Here is an 8,155-nt window from a genome sequence, read left to right as displayed (position 1 = left end):
ACACATGTATGTTTTCAGTTGTTAAGCTGCAGTGACATGAGCACAGTGCCCTTTGGTGAGTCCTTCACAACAATATTCGAAACCATAAAGGGCAGAATTTTTGCTGAAATCCACACAGAGGTCACCAGATCACTGAGGAATTTACAGCCACCAGAGATCAAAGACACTCTGAGCACAAGAGCAACTTTTGATCTTACTTTAAATATTCTGGACGACTCACTGAAACAGGTTAGATACAATATTTACAAGATTTTCATTCCATTTCCATCATTATTCAAATACCTTTTGTCCCTCCAAAGCTGAGTTGCTAAATTCAACGTGAAACACATTTCATGTAAATACTTATATTATTTTCTTGTGTTTTATTATGTCATTTATTGTTACATTAGGTGAAGTCCGCTCTGATGGAGATCTATCTTTATAGCTCCTGTACCGCCAGTATGAACCTTGCCAAAAAGCTGCTGCTTGTAACTGTGACCAAGATCCAGGATTCTCTGCAAATGTGCACAGTGTTTGGCTTGTTGAGTGTCATTAGAGGATCTCCAGTCAACACAAATGAACAGCTGGATGATTTGCTGCCATTTGTAACAGCAAAGGCTGTGGGAGCTGTTTTTCAAACTATGTTGAGCATCTGCACTGAAGGAACATTGAAGGAGTCGACAAGATGTGGTTCAGCTACGCCGCTGTATAACTTTATTCAGGCTGTGGCTTCACTTGACATCACTTCTGAGGTTTCCCCCAGTGCAACCACACACAGGCAGTCTACTGGTGAAACTTGTTCTAATGTGGTTGAAGGACGGTTTTTTACTTCACTGACACTGGCAGAGACTGATACTGTGAAGGCAGAGAGCCAGATAAGACCTCGCTGTGAAGGGGTCTTGGCGAGCATCATCTTCAACTGTGCCAACTGGCAAAATGACACAGACACCACTAAGAGGTTCTTCATGTGCTCCTCTAAGGCTTTCATGGTCGAGACCTCCAAGGTGATCAGCTACATCATTACTAATGAGATTCTGAGCACTCCCCCTGCCTCTGACTCTAAACTGGAAAGCAGCACATTAGGTACAGCCTCAGCAGTGATAAGTGCTCTGACATCTGAATTAATCAGCACCTTTGAGGACTTTGAATTAGCGGACCCTACCATTGATCCAACCCTGTATACAGCACAAGTCCAGATGGTGTCTTTAAAAGTCCTGAAAACAACCCAGGGTGCAATGAAGGATTTTCTTATCAAAGGTTTTGTCAAAAGAGCGAATGGAGACAAGACCAACCAAGATTCAGAGTTTAATCTCCTTTTTGATTCCAAATGGATTATAAATTTAATTATTGAAAGCGTTATGGCCATTGTAGCTCTCTCTGAAGGCAAAGACTCTGCAGAGCTTATAAAAAAACAATTTCTGCAGTCTTTGGAAGAAAATGTGGATCTATTCATGTGGGAGCTCTCAAGATCATTTGACACATATCTAGATTCTCTTAGTGACTTGATTATTACTGATAAAGTGTTGGACCATGGCTTTTGTCAGCAACATGTGAAGGAAGAAACAAGATGTGGTGCTGCTCAGGAATCCCAGTCAAAAACTGCAGGTTGCTTTGTGAGGTCGACCGCAAGGAGACTATTCCAGCGATTCTGGAACTTTATTTCTTGCTGTGGGATCAGCCAAGCGCAGCCTGTCTCATCTTTGAGGATGCCTGAGCTGCAGAATGAGATGCAAACCCTGTCACTGATGTCCTCTCAAAGCAGTGAGAGCTTACTGGTCAAACTGCCCAATAATGTCATCATTGAGATTGACTCAGATGAGTTCATTGTCGTCCCATCTCGTCTGCTCTCACATGTCCTGGAGTCTGACATTAACACAACACAGGTGAAATGGATAGACTCCATGAGTGACCCCTCAGAGGACTTTAGGAAGGAAAAGTCGATTCCAACAGGTAAATATTGTACTATTCATCTCTCAGACTTCAGTTTAAGTCCATCGCAGGGCGCTAAAAAATCTAAACACCCAAATGAGTTGGCAGAGAAAATCAGGTATAGTTTAGGTAGACCCATTTGTTAGCTTAGGTAATTAGCTAGAGGTAACACCTCAAATTACTATGCTATGGTCAAATAGGTCATATAATTAAATGGATATCTTGTGTTCCTGAAGATCGTCTGAAGAGGGAGTACATTAATTTGATAGTGTCATTCATGCTATTATATATTTAATACTTTACTGAGAAAATTGTATGGAATCAACAGAGAACCCTCAAGTCGCTGCTGCCTTCTGGCTCTCCTTTTGTCTTTAGGCTGTAAAGTCACTGCTTTCACTTCATTAAAAGGTCCATATTGTGGAAAACTTTTTGCACATTTTCACTCCCCAGTCCATACATGGAAACTAAGTTGTGAAAACCGTCTTCAGGCTTCTGATGTCATGAACACAACACATTTACCTGTATACACCTATTCAGCCTTCAGCAGTTTAGCTCTGCCATTCACATGAAGCTTGAAATTGTGTTTTAGCCTGGACTCTTTTTGAGTGAGACAGAATAGAGGACAGCCAATCAGGATAAAGGTCTTCTACATATTTCTTAAAGGCACAGTAACAAACAGTCTGTTTAATTTTAATGGATTAAGAAGGGGCTGGAAAACAGTTGTGTAAAAATGAATTACGACTGCTCCTTTTATTTGTTCCTCAGTTATGACTGCTCCTCAGGGGGGAAAAATAAAATGAAGGAAAAATATAGGATGGTCCCTTTAACACTATATTTTAAGCCCAGTCACCCAAAGCAGAGCTGACTGTCTGTGTTTCTTTGTGAAGCTGAACAACGGCCCACCCTGTCTGGCTTGATGCTGATGCAAGATTGACTTTGATCAGGTGTTCCTTCCTGCTCACCTGCCCTCCACTTTGACCACCTTGGAGTCTCCTGCAATTTACTCTCCTGCTGTGCAGGAAGCCTTACCTGCATGCCCCATTCACCCACTTGAGTGCTTACCTGGTCATTACATGCCCTCACAGCAATCCTGAATTTACTTCAGATGATCATTCTTTTTATATGGCCTCTGATAGGTTTCTAGATTCTAATACTCATACATCATTGGTCTTAATGGGTTCATCTAATTAGGCTCACTTCGTTATTCATTAGTGTATATTTCTAAGACACTTCTTTATTCATTACTCTTATTGCTTGTTTTTCTATCTGGTGTTGACCAGTGAAGGATGGGATTCTCTTAAGGTTTCTGCCTTTTGCTCTGTGGAAGTTGTTCTTCTTGTCACTGTCTTGCTTAGCTTGGTCACTTAGGGCTGGACCTGGGTTTCTGTAAAGCCGCTTTTTAAAAAAGTGCTATACCAATCAATTTAATTTGAATTTAATTTAAATGTATCAGATCTACTCAGCTGTAGCTGCTGCAACTCCAGTGACATGATTGTCTCTTCCACGACTCCTAAATGTGGTAAAATCCCAAAACATTTCCTTCAGTCAACTGTAAGTTAAAGGTGACAGCTGTAACTACATCTTGTTAAATGCCCAGGAGGTTCTCTTCTACATATTTCAGCTACATTAAACTCAATAGTCGAGCATAAATAACCTTACGTTTAAGGTGATAAAATAGTGAAAAATCTGTTCTCTTATGGTACTGTTTTGCTTTACGGCACATTTACCTCTCCACCACTAATGGATTTTGAAATCGCTGTTGCTTTGAAATTGTTGCTACTGCCTGATTATCATTGTACCCCTGGACACTGATTATTTGTTAAGGAAAAGGACACATAAAGTCATAGTTAGCTTTCATAAACAGGTAACCTGCTGTCTTTTTATTTTGGTTGCTATAGGGTAAATAATGTAGGGATACATCTTAAGCTGTTTGTTATTAAATGCAGGATTAAAAACGTTGTTTGGCTGATTTGCATACTGTGACATGTCATGGTACTTTGGTACGAAGACACGTCATCCGCGCCAATAGCAGAGTTGAACCAGAGGGGCGCTGCAGAGGCGGAACTGACCACGAAAAATGATACTTTTACAGTTTGGAAAGATGAGTTCACATTTTAAGCACATTTTTCATTTCATCGTGTCAGCAAGGCTGGTATATATTATTATTATTGCAGAGTAGTGCATTTCACCTGTTAAGGAAAAAGGTGTTAGGGTGTAGGTACTCTTTAAGGGTTGAAAAATGTTAATTCTGGTATTGACGTTTCATTGCGAAATAACATCACGGCTGTGTTTTGGTCGCAGTAGATCATCAGATGTTATTCGCAATAACACACGACCTCAAGTGTTCTATTGCTTTTATACCACAGTTAAATAAATAAAGTAAGAAATAAGTAAATTGGGCCATGAATGTGGCATTTAATATGTTTTAAGGTTAGAAATTACGGTAACACTTTCTATGAATGTCACCTTTGTAAGCATCTATAAACACTTTCATAACATGTTATAATGCATTCATAAGACATTATAAACATAGCTATAAATATTTATAAAAATGCATTATACGTTATAGCCATGTTTATTATGCATTATGAATTGTTAACATAATACATTATAAGTACTGATCATAACAAATTATAAGAGCTCATAAGTCGTATTTGTCCGCTCTAAGTAAAGTGAAGCATACTGTACTAAAGCCTCCTCCAGTGTTAAGAGTGAGGCATCAAGTTGAAGTATTTACTGAAGAATTTACTGAAACACTAAAACATACATAATAAAGCACATTACAGGCTTCAAATGTCAGAGTTTAAACTAGTGCTGCCATCAGTGTTTTACCCAATGTGGGAAAGGTAATGTACACCAGTGTTAGCTTGGTATTTGTTTTTACTTTACACTCTCCAAGCTGGGACTGACTTCTTTGTCACTGAAATTATAACATGTTATTAACACTATTTATAATGCATTATATTAACAATTCATAATGTATAATAAACATGGCTATAAAGTGTAATCCAGTGTAATTCTTTTTTATAAATATTTATAACCACGTTTATAATGCCTTATGAATACATTATAACATTATAAATGTGTTTATAGATGCTTACAAATGCGACATTCATAGAAAGTGTTACCGTAATTCCTTCCGCCAAATTATAGTTCCTTAACAGCAGCTTGTTGCTATGTCAGAGTAACGAACTCTGCTCACCCGCTGCACAGTATGCTGTAGAAGGGGCTAAGCCTTTTGATATATAATATTTAGCTGAATCTAGTAAGGCGTTATAATAGCTATTTAGTTCAAAATTTGTAGGGGAAAAGGAGGGCAAGGTGTTGGACCCTTGTTGGCCGAAGGGCAGAGACCTTAAAAGTGTATCTTCCCATTCTCTAGAGCTGTCTGATTCAACATCTGATTGTACATCTGTCAACTGCTCTTCATAACAAAATAAATCAGCTTCTTCATTCAAACAAGTTCCTTCCCTTCCCAAGACGCTGCTTCCCATCGCCTTTGCTTGAATGCTTCAGGGCCAACTTGGAATGGACAGCTTTTAATTTCTGCTCACTGACTTCGGCCTTGTTTTCATATCCTATTGCAAGGTCAAATGAACTGTCTGATTCACTGTCTGACTCTGACGCATATTCTTCATCTGATAATGACTTGTTCTCATCAGAACTTGCATTCCTTTCCCCCTAGTATCAGAAAATAGAAGATCACTATACAACACTCTGTATAAAATGGTAACAGTTCATAAAACAGACTGTAAATATACTTACCCTTGACACCCGATCTCTGCCGTTCTTTTCAAGTTTTTCAAAGCAGGACTTGTGCCAGAAACAAGAGCAGACTAGAAGAGAGAAACAATAAAAGCACTGATGCTGTGATATACACAGTAAATTAAGGAACACACCTCAACAGCAGTTTTCACCTAACCTGACAAAACTGTGACAAAAGATTTCACTCAGCATCAGAAACCATCAAACAAATTTTCATAATATCCTTATTCCCCATTGTGTGGAAACAGGTTTAATAATTCATTTTTTCCACCCATTGACAATCACTTTCAAAAATGGCATAGAAAAAAATATCACAATTTGATTAATATAAGAAAACCACCTTACTCTGAAATAAACGCATATCCATAAAAGACATGCTGATCATTTGCAGTTTTATACATAGAACTGTAGTGACTGTTACTGACCGTTACATCTCAGACCAATCCACTTGAGTGATGCAACAGGTCCAACACATGCAATGCATTTGTTCATGCTTGAAACAGTTGCAAGGACAATTTCATGTTTACAGTTCTGTTGACACATGATTAAATCAGAAAATCTCTTAAAATCCTGACAATGATAGTGTGAATTCTATAGTCAAAAAATTACAGAAATGAAAAACATTTTGATGGTATGACAAATCTGAAAACAGAAACTGTGTACTGTGTAAACTGTGTCTTTTTGTAATGCAGAAAATGATTAAATCATTAAAAGCCCCATATTCTATATTTTTCTTTATTTTGTTTTTCTTCTGAGGTCTAATGTTTGTGTGATTCTGTGTATTAAAAACAGTCATCTTTCATTTTTACATGACCAACTTCACTTTATCCCTTAGAATTTAACAGGCTGTTTTTGTTCCTTTGCTTTCAAGCTTACTCAAAAAGTAGTGCAGGCTAAAACTTCTGTGTGAGTGGGTGGTGCTAAACCGCTGTAGACGGAACAGGTGGAAATGTGTAAATGGAATTCAAAAAGGGCTGTTTTTGCAGCTTAGTTTCCAATGACTGAATGGTCTGGGGAGTAAATGATACAACTTTGACACTTTGACAGTGTTCACATACCACATCCAACTCTTATCTAAAAAGGCCGTCCCTGGCAGGGAAAACACTAAATGTGCAGGGCAGGTGGTCTCCAGGAGCAGAGCAGGGGGTCTCCAGGAGCAGGGCTGGGAAACACTGATCTGGATCTTGCACTGATTATGTTCTCTAATGGACCACCGTCATTACACATGACACCGTTAATCAAAACAGAGGCCAAAATCTTTAATTATTACACGTTACAAGCAAACTGACTGTGTAATGTATGGGTCATTTGACTGAACTGGACCACAGTCAGAGTTGAACATTTCAGACTTTTAACTGTTTCCTTTGAGTGACCCTTTTCCTTAATTCTGTTTATTTTATTAAAACAAACGATTTGTGATGGGGCGAAGCACTTGGAAGCATTTTATTGTGAGGGGTGCAATACTCCTTCAGAGGGTTTATTATGGCAGGCAGATTATGTCTTCCCATTCCCTGTAGCTGTACCCCTAGTAAATGGTTGCAGTTGGATCTCTCTGGTGAGCTGTTGTTGGTGCTGTGAAGAGCTTAAGGTAGGAAAATGTCTTAGTTGTGATTTTAGTTCAATGGATGGTCAGATCTAACTGAATTTTGGTATCTATTGCACTCATTGGTCAGTGTGGTGTTACTACTTGCCTCTTTACTGGGTAGGCCCTAATCTTATGCTACAGGAGGTGTTTTTGAATATATTTTAGTTTTAGTGGTGCCTTTTTTGAATTTATCGTCCCCATGAAGTTGTTTTAAGCATAAGGAATTTTGTTAGTTTAGGTCAGGGGTGATTCTAGGATCAGAGCTTAATGAGACCCCCCCCCTTTTTCTCATAATCTCTTCTCTCATTCTATATCATAAATTAACTGATATGCAGACAGTGCAAGTCTAGCACCTTGGCTTTAATATCAACACATAGGTCTACCAATGGCACAACAGCTCACTTCTCTCACTGGAATTTAAACAGTGGATGGTGGTTGATTGACAACCTGCAACATTAGCTTGCTAGATAAAAAAACGTCAGATAGGCAACAATAACAACATAAAGAGTGATCTGGGATTCAGAGCAGCAACAATGAGCACTGTAATGTAATGTGTTGGTGCTGAGTGATAAGAAATCCTCGTCTGTGCTACTGACTGGAGCCATGACACCACACAGTCACACTGTAACTGGCTTTAGTGCAGCTACTGCACGGCTTCGGGGAGAGCGGGGCGGGGAAGAGTAGGAGAGAGAAAGTGGGTCATAACATTTGCTTATCAGAGGCAAACTTACTAAAAAGGGGCTAGACACGCCTATGGTTTAGACTACTTAGAGCTGCTTTATACTCACCCATTTGAAGACACTACCTGAATGTGGAGCACTGAGGTTTTATTTCTTTAGGTTTTGCTCCTGTGGGTCCATACTTGACTCTAGATTTGTTGGCTGTTTTGAAGGTAGG

At 39.0% G+C, this 8,155-nt stretch overlaps 1 protein-coding gene across 1 annotated transcript in view; it reads left to right on the top strand.

Annotated features, from left to right (window-relative positions):
- The first annotated feature begins 1,768 nt into the window (after positions 1 to 1,768).
- LOC118812031 (plexin-C1-like) overlaps positions 1,769 to 8,155 on the top strand; it is a 45,451-nt gene continuing 39,064 nt past the window's right edge. Inside the window, exon 1 of the mRNA XM_036576710.1 lies at positions 1,769 to 1,929. The gene's annotated coding sequence lies outside the window, so the exon portion shown is untranslated. The remainder of the gene's footprint in view (positions 1,930 to 8,155) is intronic.

This window comes from Colossoma macropomum, unplaced genomic scaffold (genome assembly GCF_904425465.1).
Source record: "Colossoma macropomum unplaced genomic scaffold, Colossoma_macropomum, whole genome shotgun sequence".
Lineage (NCBI taxonomy): Eukaryota > Metazoa > Chordata > Actinopteri > Characiformes > Serrasalmidae > Colossoma > Colossoma macropomum.
This window is presented reverse-complemented; position numbering and strand designations above follow the sequence as displayed.